The following is a 20,613-nucleotide window of genomic DNA, read 5'->3' as shown; positions in this document are numbered from 1 at the left end:
ACTCCTAGAGAAAAAAAGCAATGGAAGGGCTCGCCATATAAGTAGCGGTACCAGCACAGATAAAGACCACTGGTTGATTCTCTCCATAAGAGATTTAACATGGCTAACTGTCGCCAACATTCTTGCTTCCCTTCTTCCGATTTCTCCGATCTTGGACTACTTGTCCTGCCCTCTAGTTTACGTTTTCATCTCTATACTCTGCTTAATTCTATTTAATTGCAATGATTCAATTGATTTCTCTGCTTTTTCAATTTGCAAACTTCAAAATTAAATACAATATGAATTCTTAATAAAAATTTTTATGAAAAAATTACCTAGGACTTTTAACGCTGGCAAAGAATTTTACCAAAACAGAAGGAAAACAATCTTCGTCTGCAAAACCCTTCGTAACCTTGGTGCAGTACAGTACTTTATCCGCTAGAGGCACTACAAGCACTCCAAGAACTCTGGGTCAGTAGGGATAGGGCTAAAAGGATAGCACATAATCAACCAGTCGTCTTTATCTATGGTAGGGGAGACCGGGAACATGGGGCTGAATAGGACATCGCAGTTTTGAGCATGTTCTCGTAATTTTTATTGAAATAATTTTTTTTACCTAACATGGGGCATGGTAAATGTTCAAATATGGTTTAAAAAATATTTAAAAAAAAATAGTAATAGTAATCCATATGTAATAAAAGAACAAGCTTTTGGGGGAGGAGCCTGTGTCTGTCACGCATAATCCATATATAATAAAAGAACAAGCTTTTGGGGGAGGAGCCTGTGTCTGTCACGCATAATCTATATAATAAAAGAACAAGCTTTTGGGGGAGGGACTTATTCATGTCACGCATAATGTCACGGATAATGTCACGAACATTTTGGGGGAGGAGCTTTTTCATGTCACAACGCTGTGATTGGTCAGTCGCTGCCCAAACATGCCAATCACCACCAGATGTCTATAGCGTCGCCGTTATGACGCAATCTTCGATGTCCCAACCATGACGCAACAACCAGCATCACCACCAGATGTCTATAGCATCGCCGTGATGACGAAATCTTCAAGTAAGGTAGTCACTGGGCAGATTTCCCACGATAAAATCTATTACGGGCAGATGACTAAGCTACAGAAAAGTAAATAGCAAAACAGTCCGACTTTACGCTAGACCAAAGTTCCCCGGATTTGAACGGGGCTCAGGTTACTCGTAGTTTTCTAAGTCCTAAGTCCTCATATACCATGCCTAGATAATAATTTATTTAGTCGATTCATGTTTTATATTATATGGCAACGCAGTATTTCTATCCTTTCTATTGTTTAGTCATGGACTACTTAAGCTAGTGGACGGGTCACTTCGACAAATCCTATGTCGGCTACCATTTTTTTTTGTTACTTTAATGAATCGAGCTTCAAAAATGAGCTAGAGTCTATTAAATTATCCCTATGCGGGAATTATTTAATTTCGGTGATATTTTTATTAGAAATTGACGCAGGTGTTCGTTGGTTTGTCGCCGCCTAGCGGTGATTGTTGGTTGACCACTCTGTGATTCTCTGGTTTTGGTTTGGATTGGTATGATTAGGTGCGTCTGCTATCTGTGATTCTCTGGTGATTCTCTGGATTCTGATTGTTTTCTCTCTAAAAACCATGGAAGAGTTTAGAATTCTTAGCGCTAGGAGGAGACAACCAACGATCACTTCTCCCGTCCTCTCAAAATTAAAACGCAAATATCTTTTAATTTAATATCTTCACAAGAAATGTGCATTGGAGACTTGTAATAGCTTTTTAAATCTCTATCGATTGACACTTCTTCAAAAATTATGATTAAAAATCCACCCGACAAGCTATAACACGGCGGGATAGGAGGTTCCCGTCCTCTAGCTTAAGTAGTCCATGGTTAAGTCCGCTACGCCGCTACTTCGCTTACCATTTCAACCATTTCTTGTTTTAATATTTTTTGGTCGGAAATACCTAAATTTATCCTGTTGCGTTGTACCTTTTTTCCTTACCAAATCAAAAAGGGATATTGCTGTTCAATAGTTTATGGATAATATCTGTTTTGCTATGAAGGTAAATTCATAACTTACATTAATATATAATAATAATAATAATAATAATGTATTTTATTTATATTGAATCAAAGGCGCTATGAGCTCCGACAGAAACAGAAGAATTCAGTTACAAAAGGAAATTTGAAAGAGATGTGTTTTTAATTTACAACGGAACTGTATCAGAGAAAAAGAATTAGAGTAGGGGTAGATTGCCAGTAAACGCAGGTCAATTGGAAGCGAGTTCCAAATACGAGAGGAAGCAACAGAGAAAGATCGGTCGCCATACGTTTTGGTGCGTGAGGGAGGAGAATGAAGAAGAAGTTGGGATGAAGAGCGGAGTTCTCGACAGGGACGACGAATTGCAATTACATCAATGAGGTACTGGGGGGAAACACCAATAAAAAAACGAAACACAAGTACAGCTATCTTGAATATAATCCGCTGTTTAATGGGGAGCCAGTGAAGAGTACGTAGTATCGGAGTGATATGATCAAAGCAACGAGCACCAGAAATTAGGCAAGCTGCTGAGTTTTGCACACGCTGAAGTCTCTCTAGTTGTGAGTTAGGAAGACCAACGAGCAAGGAGTTTCCATAGTCAAGATGGGAGATGACAAACGCACGCACCAGCTGAAAAATTGCGGGACGCGATAGGAATCTCTTTATTCTGGCAATCCGTCGGAGGTGAAAATACGCCTTCCTACAGGTGGAGCGTATCTGATGATCCATTGTGAGATGAGAGTCATGCAGTACTCCAAGGTTTCGAACGACCGTTGATGGGATGATAAGGGCATCACCCAGCTCAAGAGGACAGGATACTAAGGACTTTACATTGGATGGTGATGAAACGAGGAGAGCATCGGTCTTTTCTGCATTCAGTTTCAGCCGGTTGTTTGATAGCCACTTCTTTTGTTCCGTGATGGACGCCGAGAGACAAGAGAAGGCTAGTTGCTGGTCAATTCCACCTGGTTTGAGATGAAAGAACTGATATTCTTGGGTATCATCCGCGTAGTAGTGATCCAAGATTCCAGTTGAGGCAATTATATCATGCATTGGCGATATGTAGAATACATACAAAATGGGGCCAAGCACAGAACCTTGGGGAACTCCATAGAGAAGGGGACATTGGGAGGAAGAAAAACCGCTAACACAGACAGATTGCCTCCTATCAGAAAGATAGGATGTGAACCAGGACAAAGCAGTGCCAGAGATACCAAATCGAGCTGATAGACGATCAAGGAGAATGTCATGATCAATCGTATCAAAAGCAGCACTTTGATCGAGTAAAGCAAGAATTACGGCATCACCTTTATCCACTGCCAATAGTAGGTCATTCAAGACTTTGAGAAGAGCAGTTTCAGTAGAGTGTGCAGCTCTGTAGGCAGATTGAACAGGGACAAAAAGAGATCGCAGTTCAAGATGGTTAAACAGTTGTTTAGCAGCCAGTCTCTCAAGAAGTTTGGATAGAAATGAGAGGATTGATACAGGTCTATAGTTAGAAAGAACATCAGGTTCAAGATCATTTTTCTTTAACAGAGGAGTGATTAAAGCAAGTTTCATGGTGTGTGGGAATACACCCGAAGAAAAAAGATAGATTGACAATATCAGTGATGGGAGGAGCCAGTATAGTCACACATTCTTTCAGGATTGAAGTAGGCAACGGATCAAGTGGAGACGACTTTGATGGGGAGGCTTGTAACAAAGCAGAAACCTCTGCAACAGATACAGGTAGGAATGATGAGAGTGGAATGACTGATTTCCTAATCTCAGGAACCCAACCATCAGCAACAGCATCAAGGCTCGTTCGTATATCCTGGATCTTACGAAGAAAGAAGCTGCTGAATTGCTCAACCAGCGCAGAGAGGCAAACATGTGAAGGCAAACGGAAACCGGGTTTGACGAGGAGAAACGAATCGACTAAACGGAAGAGGGACTTCTTTCCTGTTGACTCCAGGATTTTTGATTCCAGAAAGGAAGCTTTCGCTTCATTAATCATTGTATGGAGGTTCAGTAAAGTCTGATTCATTATCTCCTTGTCAACTGTGAGACCGGTCACTCTCCAACGTCGCTCAGCTCTTCTTGCTCTCCTCCTTGCAGAATGAATCATCTCATTGTCCCACGGGTTTGAGATGAAAGGTCTAATATTCTTGGGTATCATCCGCGTAAAGTTCTTTTGATCAATGGGGCATGGCGATTTAACACTTCAGATAGACTATCGTTATACTGTACCACAGCACTCTCACAGTCGACAGAATGGCCTGTTACAATTGGAAGAGAGGACAAGTCAGAGATAAATGAATTAAAGTCAATTGACTTAGTCTTCCTAAACTCCACTGTCTTCTTTGGCCGAAGAGGTTGATTAACACTAGCATACCACTGGACAGCACGATGATCACTAATTACGTCAGAGACATAACAGGTCGATATGAAGTCATCTGCTGCACGTGAAAACACAAGGTCCAATGTGTGGCCACCACACAAATATATGTTCCTTTTTCTATTTTCATCTTGCAGTTCAAATTCAAATCTTTGATGAATCTCCCTTTTCACAACTACTTGGCCAAGCATGAATTGCCTAATTGCCAGCCAAAAATTCAATTGATTTTGCTCATATGTCAATTTTTTCAATTTTTTTAAATTCAAGTAATTTTGCTCTCACAGAAGCAGCAGTTTGTTAAATGTAGTTTTCCAAGTTGCTCAGTTAACAGACCACTTCGTTTTTATTACGGGTTGTTTTCTTTAATTTCAATTTTTCGCCAATCATCGCAGCTGTACTCCACATTAACTACCTAACATTCCTATCATTACTGCAGCGTTTTTATCTTGTTTAAACGTGATTCCCTTTTTGTTTTAGGTACGTGGTTTGCTTGAACCATGTACAGATGCTGATGGAATTTTCACATGCTGGACGAAGTACAGTGACACTATCACATCTAATCACGAGCTGTACTCGTACTGGAAGGAAGTTTGTCTGTTAATTTAACGACAGTGTCTCTACATCGAGAAAAAATCGCTGTATTTTCTTTCTTAAACACTGCCCCGAAAGAAATATGTGTCAAGGTTTCCCCATTCCTCATTCAAGAAGTTGTAGTAAGGTCAGCATTACAGGTTTTTCATCATAGAATGTTAAAATAACGTTTTGTAATAGGACTACCTAAAGGAACTAGATACCTACGAAGATGATGCAAAGTACCACCAAGTTGAAGAAGGTGTTCGTGATTCAATCTTTGAAACTTTTCATCAGGACAGACAGAAAATGGAAGCAAAGCTGACCATGCTGGAGAGTGTTGTTAAAAATAGCGAGGCCAACGACGTAGTTGAAGCGCCCGTACTTGATGAAATTGCTAGGATTTGGGACCCATTGATCTTTGACACTAGCCCATCTTAGAACATACCATTCCTTCCTCCTACAAGTAGCTTACGAAGAGTGAAAATTTCTGTTGCTTCTGTTATGTGTTGACAAACTTGCCTATCAACGACCACTTGAGGGTGTTTATGCAGATTATTGTATGCAGTGCCGTCAATCCTGCGGCATTCACCATTCAGCTCGTCTCCGAAGACAGACCTTTGAAGCATATACAAGACACTCTAAACACCACGAAAGTAGGTATATCTTCACTCAATTTCGTTATGATTTGCGTCAACTACATTATTCTTTGTTTGACCCTTTTCAGAAACTGTTGCCGTCAGATTATACGTGGAATGTGCCGCCGAATTTCACGACGACGACAAGTGGTACAGGGCTGAAGTTACCAAAGTCACGACTAAGGGAGTCTTGGTCACTTTCATTGACTACTGCAACATTGCCAAGAACATGATCTTCGGGCATTGCCACGCGAGTTACTGGATCCGCCATTTGCTTACCGCTGCTGCTTGGTGGGAATTCGGCCATCAAGTGCTTGGACAGGTTTTCGTTTTCTCCGAATTGGTGCTTTTTGGGATTTACTAGCTTTACACAGAGTTGAATTAATTTCAAGCTCATCTTCAGGCATATTTGATAACTTTTCCTGGAAAATCTTTTCCAAAGCCTTGCCCATCTTCACCACATCTTCACTGGGGTTGTAGTAAGTATAGCAGTTTTGGAAAATTCTTTCGAAATCTTGGATGCAGTCTATGGCTCTCCAGTAATAGTTATTCTCCAGTCGCTTCTTCACAGTCCCCAGATCCATGGGATACTTAATAACTTTAAAGTAGCCCTGCGAAGCAAATTAGGAAGAACAAAGAAAGTTGTCGGCTTACTGGTAAGCGAAGTTTAATGGTATAAACGGGTTTGTGGAATGGCCAAGCAAGCTTGTGTTTCAACACTGCTGGCATGACAGTACGATGAATAAAATGTAGCTGGTTTGTAAATCTGCCAGGGCGGTTAGGTACAACTGGAGGCTGTACAAACCCGTTGATGAGTTCCAGAATTGCTTCCTCTCTTGGAGGGGGTTTAGGTCTTGACATAGGTGTAGACATCTGGAAACATACATACATAATGTGAAAAAATGCTACCAAACACTTGGGGTAAGCCATAGAGTCATATTCATTTCTTGTAAAAATAGTTAATGATAGTTGTTTTATTATTCACAGTGTATCCAAGAACGACGTTTAAAAAGTGTTTGATCCAAATATAGTCCACTTGAAAGGGTAGATCACCAACAAAACGAGACTTTCGTCTGGTTTTTGGGAAAAAATTACGTAAGGGATGCTCTGAATGGCCTTAAAGATCGCAAGTTAGACGGTTCTTCACTTTTTGGAAGTTGGATAGGTTCTTTACTTTAAAACTGGAGTAGAAAAAGCAGTCCGTCCAGTACGGTGGCCTTTTTAAAATTTAATATCGATTTGAAAAGAAGTCAATCAGGAGATGAGGACGAGCTGGTTGCAACGACTAAGGGCCCATATACCCAATAGGTAGGAGAAATCGGCGCCGACGAAGCCTTTTAACAGTATAGACCATACGGTACAATCTTCTGTCCCATTCAAATAACTGCCTCTTTTTACGTGTTAAGAATATTTTTGTTATGTAAATTAATGAAAATTTCGGCCATCATTCAAATTTAATCTCGTCCCATAACCTGCCTATTCTATTATTCGTAGCATTTCTATAGATTTCCGCATATTGCCTTAAAGAACTTCAGTGAGAAGTTACAATCGGTGTTCCCTATACAACTGGGAGGAAGAGTAGTCCGTTCAGCGTTATGAGCAACCTTTAGGCTATCGATTAAAATTCCTGTACAAAAACACAATTAAAGGCATGATACCTTCCTTACAACTTTTTTTTCATGTCATCAACTCATCATGAACAAACAACAACTCAGTACTTGTTTACCCCTTTCTATCTGATATCTTTAAACACAAGTTATTGTATAATATTTCTTCAATAACTTAAAATAATTTCCATGACAACTATTCAGTTCAAATTTTGTAAAACAAATGCAACATGCAGGAGTTGCATCGAATAAAATTTATTCCAGTAAATCGGCTTTGGAAAGAAAGCCATGGTTCAGAATTTTCCGAACTAAAAAAAGTAATTTTCCCCAAAAACCAAATTGCAGTAAAACTTATTCAAATGATCGATACTAACAAAATAGAAGAATAAGCACTAAAAAAGACACAATTTGAATGTCGTCAAATTCTTTTATGTCAAAAGTTATGTAGTATTCAAGTGAGATAACTTGCAGTTGGAGTATAAGATTACTAAGTTTTAAGATAAAAAGCACTTATTCTTCACACTTGTTTGTGGATAATTTCGAATCGCACAATGCTAATTGGCCAAAAATTGCTTTGAGTGCAAAAGTACAAAAAGTTATCATCGTGATGAAGTTAAAAATTATCGCCGTTATCAACTTATTATCCATTTCAGGTATTTGCACTCCCACCTGCCAATGTAACCCAGCAACGAACTATTTCCAAAACATTCTAGAATGGGATTTCTTAATAAGTTTTATGAGGAGTTGCTGTTAAGTGAGGTTCATTGCTGCATTAGATGGCCAAGAATTTTTCCTTCTCTCAGTTGTAAAGAGTTACCACACAGATTCCATTCATAAACTTTGTGTATGATACAGAACTAAAATTTTTCAAACAATCATTTTGTATTTAACGACACGGTAAATATTTTAGTTTCATTTGAACTTTGATCTATCATACAGAAAGTCAGAAACCCTCTATGAACTTTGTTACGACAGGTCTTAGATCTTAGGGAGCGGGAAAATTTGCCGGTAAATAAAAGAAAGGTTTTTGGTGATACATTTTTTTACGTTTTCTGATGTTTATTGACTAACCAAAATGACAGCAAAAGCATGGATCAAGACGGTGTTCCAGATACATTCGTAAAGTTAATCGTTATGAAAGTCTTTCAAGATCTCTTACCTTGTCCCTCAAATTGTGACACTTTAATATTCCTCATTTCGAGATACTACAACAGCTTTTTTTCACCTGGTTAATCTGTAAAATGCGATAGTTTTAAAAATAATATGTCTCAAGCTCAAAATTTAGAAGAAAATGTCAATTGTTTGTCCCCATCATAAAGGTTGTGACCACGATGTCTTTGGTTCTTTTTTTAATTGTTAAATTCTTTAAAGCCCATTAGTCAAAAATTGCAAATCGGCTCTCATCTTGTATTCTATTTTTATAACTAAATATTGAGTTTTGAAAAATTGAAAGGTTGTCGTTGTATACAAAGAGAAGCGAGAATTAAAAAAAAATTTTTAAATTTTAAAAAATTTTAAGATAATTCACAGATATTTTAAGAATTCCCAAATTTCGAAATTAAGAAGAATTATATAAAAAATTCAGCTTGAATGAAACCTATTTATACACGTTTTTTTTCCCCCTGAATTGTTCATTAGACAAGACTGAGCAGCTATTATTAATGGAGAACAGTTTCTTCGATGGAAAAAACAAAATAATTATCCCCGACCGTATCAAATGTATCCATTGTAATCTTGTTTCCGTAGGAATCCTTGTCCTTACAAAGGTTAATGATTCAAACGTAAAAGAGATAGAAGAGTTCGTCAGTAAATGGTTGGTTCACAAGTGCAACATCGACACAAAAAGAAGACTAATTTTTCCAAATGATTGCTTCCAATCGTAGAAACCCTCTATCTCTGTGTTAAATAACGTGAAAGTAAGCAGGTGTATGTATTTGATAAAGTCAATTATTCCAATTGGTTATGGGCCCAGTTTGGCTTGACAAAATTATTATCTTTGTACGTCATCAACTTGGTATAGTTTTGTGTTAGTTGTTTGCATATTTGACAGTCCATAAACCTTTTTTTTTTGTCCTAAGCCTAGTGCTGTTGGTCCATGGTTTATTGCTGTGTCTGTTTCTCTGTATGCTAAAAACTTATCATGTCTTCCAATATTTTTTCAACAGGAGATGCCAGCCATGTTACTAAGTTTAATGGCAACAACTTTCCTTTTTGGAAATTTCAAGTACTACTAGTCTTAAGACAATATGATATAGTGGATGTTGTGTTGGGAACGCAAGTCAAGCCCACACCAACAATGTCAACAGCATGTCCACCTACATTTGCTAACAATGCATAAATGACCTTGTGAATGAAGAAAGACAACTCTGCTAGTTGTTGCATTGTAGCTACCATTGAAGAAACCTTTCAAAGATCACTCATTAATTGTAAGTCTTCTAAAGAGATCTGGGATCGCTTAGCAGCACAGTACGAGCAAGCAGCTTCAGAAAATAAGTATTTCTTATAGCAACGTTTTACAACTATTCCTTTCAACAAGCCCATGATGTGATGTCACATATAACTGAAATTGAAAATCTGGATAACCAACTAGGTGATCTAGGTGAAATTCAGTCAAAGAATCAGATTTTCACCAAAGTGCTTTGCACTCTACCACCAAGCTTCAGATCAGTGGTTTCGGCATGGGAAAATGTTAAGGAGGCAAAGAAAAAACCCCCACTTCTTACCACTAGGCTTCTGAAAGAAGAAAGTCTGAACAAGATGCACGAGAGTGAGGAGTCTGCAGAGGATAAAGCATTCTTTTCAAGAAGGTCAAATCAAGTCAGACCTAAAGATGCACAATCAAGCAAGAAGATTGACAAAAGAATCTGCTATTTTTGTGATCCAAATGGAAAAACTGGTCATGTTGAAGAACGCTGTTGGGTCAAACAGGGTAGGCCTACTCGCTCACATCACACAATTAAGAATGCAGATACAGCTTTGAGTCAACACCATACTGAGTGGCCATTAGATTACAGTTTCTCTTCTTATTATATAAACATTCCCATGACTTTGTTTGGTACCTAGTCACGTCTCTCAACGCCGCCCACCTTCATTTAAATATTTCACCAAGTTTTTTATTTCTGTTTTTTTTTCGAGCTTGTGTGTAGATTTTCCTTTTGAGCATGAGCGGTGGTGGTCTGCCGTATCACGAATCATCGGGATGATATTATTCCCATAGTCGTGGTTGTTTTATCTGGCCCATCCATCTCCCCCCCCCCTCTCTTTCCCGTTCTTCTTCTTCTACCTCATTTTTATCTGGTGGTGGTGAGGGGGGCGAAATCCACTGATTGTGGTGTTTTGTGAAAAGGTTCCATTCACCCAGCCGTAATCTTTAGAAGAGCTTTTTGAATTTCCTTTAAATCATTAATTTTTTTTTATTTGTTTTTATTGCAGATGACAAGAAATTCGACGAGAAGAACCATCATGAACTACTATTTGGGTTCCTGTCCAAATATGCTGGAACATCCAGTAATCTGGACACAGTCAAGCATCCAAATGGCTATCAATCATGTTTTTCCGTCTACGGAGATAGCTCCATTACATACTCACATTCAGTAATAGAGCTATAAAAGAAATATGTCCTGCTTCGCTACATCAATAGTCTTGTTGTAGACAAGTTCATGACTTGGTAACTTATTAAACTTAAATTTTTTAACAAGCGATCTGCCACTCAAAGAGGCCGTTTTGGGGTTTTTTGATTTAGCGGAAATCGTCGCTGGGGGTTCTAAAAAAAACTAATAGATGGGTTTTGTGCAAATTTTTCGCTAAGTCGATTGCTAAAAATCGCAATCGCCTAGCTTTTGTAGTTTGGGAGATATTTTAAAAAAACTGAGAGGGGGTAGCCGAAATTTGGAATTTTTTTCGTTTTTTGTGCCGCAGTTTTCTCGTCAACTGCACCTAGAAATATTCTAATTGTTTCAAAATGATGGGATAGCCCACCTCTTCAAACCATTTTCCTGTTTTTATGATGCTCGGCTCAGAAGCCGAAATAATAACGATTGAAAATTTGAAAAAAATTCCTAAAAATTTCTTCGTTTTCCAGCCATGCCGGGCTTCATCCTATAAGCCACCTAGCGCTCGAGAAAACAACATTTCCCCCTCTTTGCCTTTAGGGTCTGTTGGGGTGGTCTCCCTCATAACGTCAGCCTACACCTATCGAGAGGGGGTGGTCACCCCAACAGACCCTAAAGGCAAAGAGGGGTCAAAAACTGCTGCACAAAAAACGAAAAAAATATATATACTAAAAAACTAATATATACTGGAGTAAAACGACAGACTAAACTGTATGGGACCCTCCCAAACCCATAAGAACTCCACATCGTCCAAATTGAATTTTCACCTAATATAGCCACCGCGAGGTTGCCATGGCGGGGGTAAACTACCACAATGATTAAAGATTTTATTTTTTAAAACATCTAAATAATTTTTATGGAAGGTTTTTATCAATAAAAATTTCAACAAAGACAGCAAACTAGACGAAGGGAATGGACTTGGGAAGAATAAGAAGATTACCTCGCCTCCCAAGTAGCGTTGCTGGATAGGTTCCAGGATTGTGATAGAAATAAGTGAATAATAAATCAAAGACAAATAAAACAAAAATCAAGCAAAAAAAGAACTCAAGAGAGATTTTGATAAATAATACATTGTATTATTTATCAAAATGAGTAGGCGAAAAGCTAGAGCTGACATACGGTTAGTAGTTAGTTGTTATTAAATGTTATTTTGTTTTGCCCAAAAACCCAGTTGTTTTATGTTTAGTTTAGTAACGTCTATTTGGTATCTTGTACTAAAGTTAATAATGGCTAATCGTCTTTGTGGCTAGAAAAAATTAACAGGGTGATTAACTAGACTATATTGCAGCTGCTCAAATTCAACTAGGCAGCTGGTAAATACCTGCACTATAATTTTTTGCATATTGCTATGCGTAAATGTCCACACAGACAGCAAATAAAACCTTTCCATTGCACTTGTATCAGTAATATTCATGAGTTTATAAACAGATCAATTTCAGTTTAAAAGGTACTTCGTCATCGTAGCTCATTTGGATGATCTTATTTGGTACTTCTACTCTTCCCACGTAATTTTGGATAAGCAATTTTTTTTTAATTCCTTGTGTTCTGATATATCCGCGTTGCATAAAAAAAGAAGTAATTTTACACTTTCTATATCATAACATAAATAAAAAACGGGTTTTTATGAGCATTTCCTTATAGTTTTTGTCCATGTAGCAAGTATATTTCAACAATAAATGATTTATTTAAATCTTTACTGGATAATATATTCGACATGACTAAACAATCTTTTTTTGTTCTAACTTCTAGTGAGCAACAACTAGTTAATTGTGACTCTAACAATAGTGTTTGTCATGGTAGATGGTATTGCAAAGGCTTGGGAATACAAAAAAAATGAATAAGAAAAACAATCGCTCTACCCTTACAATGCCACTGTAAGTACAAATTCATTTTATTCGCGCGTTTAGTCTTCTTTTTCTTGGATGATGTTTGAGTCAATTATAATATTAAACAACTTTGTTTCCAATTCAGAATAGCACCCATAACTTCACTACATCAATGATCGGATCGACGGTTGCTACATACTTCAACATCGCATCTAATTCAACCTAGTACTAACCAATACATTCCACCTAGTACTAACCAACACATTCCACCAAGTGCTAACCAATACAGTACACCTGTTGCTATCCAATACATATCCTCTGCTACAGGCCAATCAATTCCCCCTGCTACTAACCAATCAATTTCACCTGATTCTAGCCAATACATTTGAATTTTACCTGATGCTACACAACACATTCCAAATCCAGTTAGAAAAAATGTGAATCAAGCTTCACTGTTTTCGGGTTCTTCACTTTCAACAATTTTGCCTAATAACATGTTTTAATGAGCTTTTTATAATTTCAGATGTTTCTAATTCACCCCATGATCCTGGAGTCTCTTACTACAGAGAAGCTGTCGACATATGTTGGGGATTTGATGCAGCTCTTATATTCTCGAGAGTTTTTTAAGACGCACAAAATAACAAATCAAGTGGGAGGGCAGAATGGAAACACTGGAAAACTTGTCATTAACCAGCTGGAATTTGCCCAAATTATCAGTAAGATATTTTCATCTAATTATTTATAACGTGATCGTAATAGTAATTGAAATTTGTTGTTCAGAAGCTATTCAAGATAATTTCATACCATAGCCTAAGAGGTCCGACACACTATAGTCATCACGGTGAAATTCAACAGTACATCAAAGAAGAATGAAATTATTTTAGTTTTCCTGAGCAGAAATCTACTATAAGATTCTGAATCCTTTTATCCCAACATACAAAACAATTCTCCCCCTTCTCGAGAAAGATTACCAAGATGTGGCAACTTCAGTCATCCCGAAGAGACCTGGTGAAGTTCAAGAACTGGATATAGTACATTCTTACGTTCTTACGAACAAGGAATATAAAATTTAATAGCTGAGATGGCTCGATAAGAACAATTGATGAAAACAAAATCTAGTCAAGAATGAAAATTGATTTTTCAGGTCTCTTGAGGAAACAAAAAGTATTGGAAGACAAAGTGCGAGATGCCGCCTGCTCTGCCCAAGAGAATATCCGTCTTTACGCTAAATAGGAAATTTATCTTACTGTTGAAATTGACAATCATTCAGAGGGTGACGAAACAGATTAAGAAATTGTAAGTGTTCAGTATAAAATGCTCTGTTAAATTCGCTTTTACTTCCTTATTGTTACTATCTTTCTGGTAGACCCCTTTTGTTTTCGAAGTCAGGAGATTACAAAATGCCATCTAACTTCGCAAGTTGTACATGTTGGTTTGCAACATCCTACCGAATTCCCTGTTTGCATTTGCTCTTCGTGGTTGACAAAGTAGAAGGAGAGTTGCCTTAATATTCTAAATAAATTCGATATTTAGTCTCGATGTTGTTCTCGCGCGTTGCAATTTTAAGATGGCTGAGTCGAAATCGATCATAGAAAATCTAATGGATCATTTCATCGAGATGGTGAATGCTGAATTGGTGAAATGCGTGGAAAGAAAGTTTAAACTCAGAGAAGACAACAATATGCTAGAAAAATTGGCAAAGGAAAATGAATTAGTCGAACAAGCCCTTGTAAGCCAATTTTTTGTTTTCCTATTTTTAAAATATTGCTAATTCATTAATGTATTTCATTTTTGTAGATCGCTCAATAAATTTCCGCTCAAACAAGCATGAACCGACTGAAAGAAGTGCGTAAAAACCTCATTATTCATCTTGAATGTGTTAAAAGTCAAGTCAACTGGCGATACTCGAAAGAAGAAGAAAAGTGTTGCAACGGAAACATTTTTTTTTAATGAGCGTGTCGTAGGTTACTTGTAATTAAAATTCTTGCTCTAGTTCTTAAAACCCGTCAAGAAAAAATAGAGAAACTTGAACAAGGAATATAAAATTTAATAGCTGAGTTGGCTCGATAAAAACAATTTATGAAAACAAAATCTAGTCAAGATTGAAAATTGATTTTTCAGTTCTCTTGAGAAAACAAAAAGTATTGGAAGACAAAGTGCGAGATGCCACCTGCTCTTCCCAAGAGAATTTCCGTCTTTACGCCAAATAGGAAATTTATCTTACTGTTGAAATTGACAATCATTCAGAGGATGACGAAACAGATTAAGAAATTGTAAGTGTTCAGTATAAAATGCTCTGTTAAATTCGCTTTTACTTCCTTATTGTTACTATCTTTCTGATAGACCCCTTTTGTTTTCGAAGTCAGGAGATTACAAAATGCCATCTAACTTCGCAAGTTGTACATGTTGGTTTGCCACATCCTACCGAATTCTCTGTTCGCATCTGCTCTTCGTGGTTGACAAAGTAGAAGAAGTGCTGCCTAACTGTACTAGATTGGAAGATCTCTCTGACAAAACTGAAAACCCTGTTGCATTGCGGTTTACGACTTCTAGTTAATCAAGGGTGCATCAACTTGTTGCGCACTCTCCATAATAGGTGGAAGGCTAACGAGCCAACAGATCTAATAGATGATGGACGAATCTTGACGATGTTTTCTCAAGAGGCCACGGAGTTGTTTCCCGTTTCTGCCGCTCCTGCTACAGGTATTCGCATGATAAAAAACTAACCTACAACTATATTAAAATGTGTTCGACTATTTCCATAAACTGCAGAGGCAGGATCTAGTAGCAAGAATGCTCAAGCGCAAACGTGCACCGTAAATTTAGTGCATGAATCAGGTATGAATATTATCAATTGATACACCTACAGAGAACTAATTGAACTTATTTTTTAAAATTCACAGATCAGGTATTTGCTAAACAAGAAACAGCCGCGGTACAGAAAGAGATTGTGACGAAGGAAAATACTACATCGACTCCTAGGACTAATGCAAAAATATAGCTCGATGCATACATAATGCCACCACCCAAAGGAAGATCTGCTCCTCAATGGAAGAAGAAAGCATTAGATCACTACAAATATGTGCCCAAGAACTATGCAGAAAAAACTAAAGAAGGAAAGGCTAAGTGTTAGTAAGTAAATAAGTTATAATATCAGTAAAATGTAAGCATAATCTAACTTTCTATTTATTTTGATCAACAGTGGCTATAACTTAGCTCTGCGGATTGACCAATGCTGACTTATTAGTAATTTCAAGTAAAAAGAATGTCACAGAAGAAATGATGAGGACTATCCCTGCCCATGTAAACCCTGCAATTTTAGAACCTTCCCCCGCATGGGGAGTTGTTAAACAGCTAAGTAATTAAAAATAAGAAGAAGAATCAAACCTGAACTTATTTCTTTCATTACAGTGTCAACCATGGCTGAAGCTCCAAAACCAGCTGGATTATGTATGCCAAAAATGTGACAAGATAATTTACGACGCTTCTAACAATGAACCATCAGTTCATTGCAATTTATCCCAACAATGGATGCATTTGAAGTGCAAAAATTCAAAAACGGACCCAAAAGAATCTGTGTAAAAATGTACACAATGTCGGGAGACGAAGTATTCGGACTGGATTACTTATTTCAAAAATATAACTATAATATGTCCTGTCTAAGTTGTACATTCAATTTGAGTATATGTGTTTGAGTAAATTTTAAAAAATGTATATTAAATTTTCAGTGTATGTGTGTGTGTATATATGTCATGTCCCTACAAGCAAATGTTTACATTTTGTTAATTTATAAAAACCTGACGCTCGCCAAACTGCCAGCTAAATCGAAACGAGACTGCCCTTCTTTCGGCCCGCTGCTTCCAATGGCCTTGTGAGCCGCGCTCCATCTAGCGATCATGGAAGGAAGGGCAAAGTAACACAAAATTTACAGCAACAGTTTTAACACGTATTTTTTCTTCGGAATTTGATCGGATTTTGAAAAATTTTTAATGGGTCCACCATGTCTGGATTACAGGAATTACGCCAAGGATCATGATAGCCATATAACCATCATCGCCGAAAGTAGCAAACAGAGCTACACCAACAACGTTTTTTAACAAGCCGGAAAATGATTACAAAATTATCTCTTTGAATTGGACTGGGATTTTGAATCTTTATTCTAAATCTCTCTTGAGTTCTTTTTTTGCTTGATTTTTGTTTTATTTGTCTTTGATTTATTATTCACTTATTTCTATCACAATCCTGGAACCTATCCAGCAACGCTACTTGGGAGGCGAGGTAATCTTCTTATTCTTCCCAAGTCCATTCCCTTCGTCTAGTTTGCTGTCTTTGTTGAAATTTTTATTGATAAAAACCTTCCATAAAAATTATTTAGATGTTTTAAAAAATAAAATCTTTAATCATTGTGGTAGTTTACCCCCGCCATGGCAACCTCGCGGTGGCTATATTAGGTGAAAATTCAATTTGGACGATGTGGAGTTCTTATGGGTTTGGGAGGGTCCCATACAGTTTAGTCTGTCGTTTTACTCCAGTATATATTAGTTTTTTAGTATATATATTTTTTTTCGTTTTTTGTGTAGCAGTTTTTGACCCCTCTTTGCCTTTAGGGTCTGTTGGGGTGACCACCCCCTCTCGATAGGTGTAGGCTGACGTTATGAGGGAGACCACCCCAACAGACCCTAAAGGCAAAGAGGGGGAAATGTTGTTTTCTCGAGCGCTAGGTGGCTTATAGGATGAAGCCCGGCATGGCTGGAAAACGAAGAAATTTTTAGGAATTTTTTTCAAATTTTCAATCGTTATTATTTCGGCTTCTGAGCCGAGCATCATAAAAACAGGAAAATGGTTTGAAGAGGTGGGCTATCCCATCATTTTGAAACAATTAGAATATTTCTAGGTGCAGTTGGCGAGAAAACTGCGGCACAAAAAACGAAAAAAATTCCAAATTTCGGCTACCCCCTCTCAGTTTTTTAAAAATATCTCCCAAACTACAAAAGCTAGGCGATTGCGATTTTTAGCAATCGACTTAGCGAAAAATTTGCACAAAACCCATCTATAAGTTTATTTTTAGAACCCCCAGTGACGATTTCCGCTAAATCAAAAAACCCCAAAACGGCCTCTTTGAGTGGCAGCTTGTTAAAAAATTTAAGTTTAATAAGTTACCAAGTCATGAACTTGTCTACAACAAGACTATTGATGTAGCGAAGCAGGACATATTTCTTTTATAGCTCTATTACTGAATGTGAGTATGTAATGGAGCTATCTCCGTAGACGGAAAAACATGATTGATAGCCATCAGTGATGTGCACGTCAACGGGATTTGTTGACGTAATAAGTCAAAAAAAAACGTCAACGTAACGTAAATTTTTTCATACTTCAAACGTATGACGTTACGTCACATATACATCATTACATTATTTATTGCTTTTGCCCATAATATACACAGATTGCATTTGGAAAAAATAAGAATGAAAATTAAACATGGAGGGCTATTTTTAGAAGAATTAAAATTTCAAGAAAACTATCAGATAGTTTGTTCCTTCTAACAGTTAGAACAAGTGTCATAAATTTTCAAATGGCAGACGAATTTTCGCAAAGCAAATGTTGCAAAATTTTTAAAATTGTTTCTTGACTTTTACGGTAATAACTCATAACTGGACTTTTTTACACGTCAAAAGTATACGTAAAAAGTCAGTATTTTTTTCACTTACGTAGAAGTCACCGTAAACTTCAAAAACAAGGAAAATTGACGTAACGTACGACGTAACGTCAAATTTTCGAAAATGTCACCGTATGACGTGCACATCACTGTAATACATTATAAAAATAATATTCTGTTAGATTGCTACGACGAGAGAAATCTGAGATAATCGACTAAGACAAAACCGCTTCGATGAGAGCAGTACAATAACGAGACGAGATCGAGAGAAAAAACTTCGTTGATGTGAGCAATTTGAGAGGGTGGGACAAAAACTGTTGTGAAAGCGAGCAGTGGAGAAAAAATTCAAAGAGTGTTTGAATCCTGGTCCATTGTTCGAATCCAGTCTTTAAAGGAAATATTCTTCTTTGGTCCAGTTTTTGGCACGTTTTCGAATCGGAAGTGGAAGCTAAAATCTTCGGTGGCGCTACTAAATTCAACTTTCTGATCTTTAGCTCAAGGGAAAAGCTAAAACCGCTCTACTAGGTCACACATCTTCTAACTAAAACTACATCAAAACTAAAAATATTATTCGTGAACAATACAGTAAACCCAAGAAAGTCGTAATCGCTCACTTCAAGCAAGGCACTCATCAATCTACCCGTTACAAACGCTACTCGTTCCAGTTTATGCTCGTTTACAGATCAACTTGAATCTCATATTCGAGGACGCGAAGCTCTTGGAACTGCCCCCGCTTTCTACGGCTATCTTCTAGTTTGTTTTCTTATCGACAAGCTTGCCATCGACGTGCACAGAAATCTCATATGCCATTAATGCACCACTGATTGGACTCTCAATGAATTACGAACAGCTACCATTGAACGTGAAATTTAAATCATGGGTGATGACTGCGACCAAGTCACACCTTCTCGCCCTGCCTTAAAACAAGTCCAGTTCACGCCATCCCAACCTTCTTCACCATTCTCTGGAAGAAGATGTCCATTTTGCTTAGGTGACGGGTGACCATTCCCAAACTCAATGTACCAAATTTAAAGGATCGGAAGATCGAGTAAAAGTCGTCAAGATCAAAAAGCTCTGTTTCAATTGTCTTTTTTTACCACAACAATCCGAAAGAATGTCCGTCTCACTATTGATGTCAACGATGTCATCAACCACACACCAAACCAGTCTTCACATCGAGAACCATCCGGAATGAACCAGAAACCTATCAGAAAAGTCTCTTTCATCCACTTTTTTCTAGAAAACGCAATCTTTGTCTCTCTTTTGCCCGCATTTGCAGAAGTCGTCTCACCCGCTTCACGGCAGGTTGCATTTCTTTTCTTGCTCACACAGAACACATTTCGACCTCGCTACCATAGGTCTTTCTTTCTCCCTCTAACACAGAACCTCGCTAACACAGGGTTCTTTCTCTCGTCAATTTCCCCTTATCTCTTCTCACAACGAAGTGTCCTAAACTGAACTTGTACTTTATACATTCGGATTGAAATTAAAAACCAGCGTCGCTATTTCTCGACATTTAGATTTAGATTTTTGGACTAATTGCATTCATATGCAGGAAAAATTGTAAACTAAAAATGCGATGCAGTATCCGATGATTCACTTATGTTAAAGAAACTTTAAAACGGATAAGACAACATTGGCTTGCATTGGTTAATAGAACCATTTAATGAAAAGTGTGTTCCTCTTCTAGTACAAACTTAACTCCCAGCAAAATGAACTGCACTTTATGACAAAATTGTTGCACATCTACCAATTTCTGAAATAAAGACGCCATGCGAAAATCTTCTTTTACATTATTCGGTAACTCATGAAAAACAAAATTACATAGAATAGTTTACTCAAAACAATCAAATAGTAAGCAGTGGCGCAATGTCACGAAGGTTAGAGTTACAGCAACTAGTATTCAAAGTAACGAGAACACGTTAGACAATCCTTCCAAGTCTTTGTTCTAACAAGGTTTACCCAATTGATTGCTGTACGTTCCGATCTAAAGCTACTGAGTATGATATTTATATCATGTTATAAAGAAATTGTTTATATATTCTACCCTCATCTATTTTCAGTTAGGGAATAAAACATGGTAGTAACAGAACTTCTAAATTAAAAGACTAATGAAAAAGTCTAGTCTTCACAACATGTTGAGGTTTGTGATGCTGGATTGCAAGTTTCTTTAACGCACTGATCTTGCTGTGACTCCAGATGGCATTTTCGTGGGTGCTTGTCATGAAAAAGCAGTTATAAAAAAATTTATTTCTCTCACTTCTTGAGAAGCTGCCACAAAAGACAAAAAATTTCTTCTCAATGT

Source organism: Daphnia pulex, chromosome 10 (genome assembly GCF_021134715.1).
Source record: "Daphnia pulex isolate KAP4 chromosome 10, ASM2113471v1".
NCBI classification, from domain to species: Eukaryota; Metazoa; Arthropoda; class Branchiopoda; order Diplostraca; family Daphniidae; genus Daphnia; species Daphnia pulex.
This window is presented reverse-complemented; position numbering follows the sequence as displayed.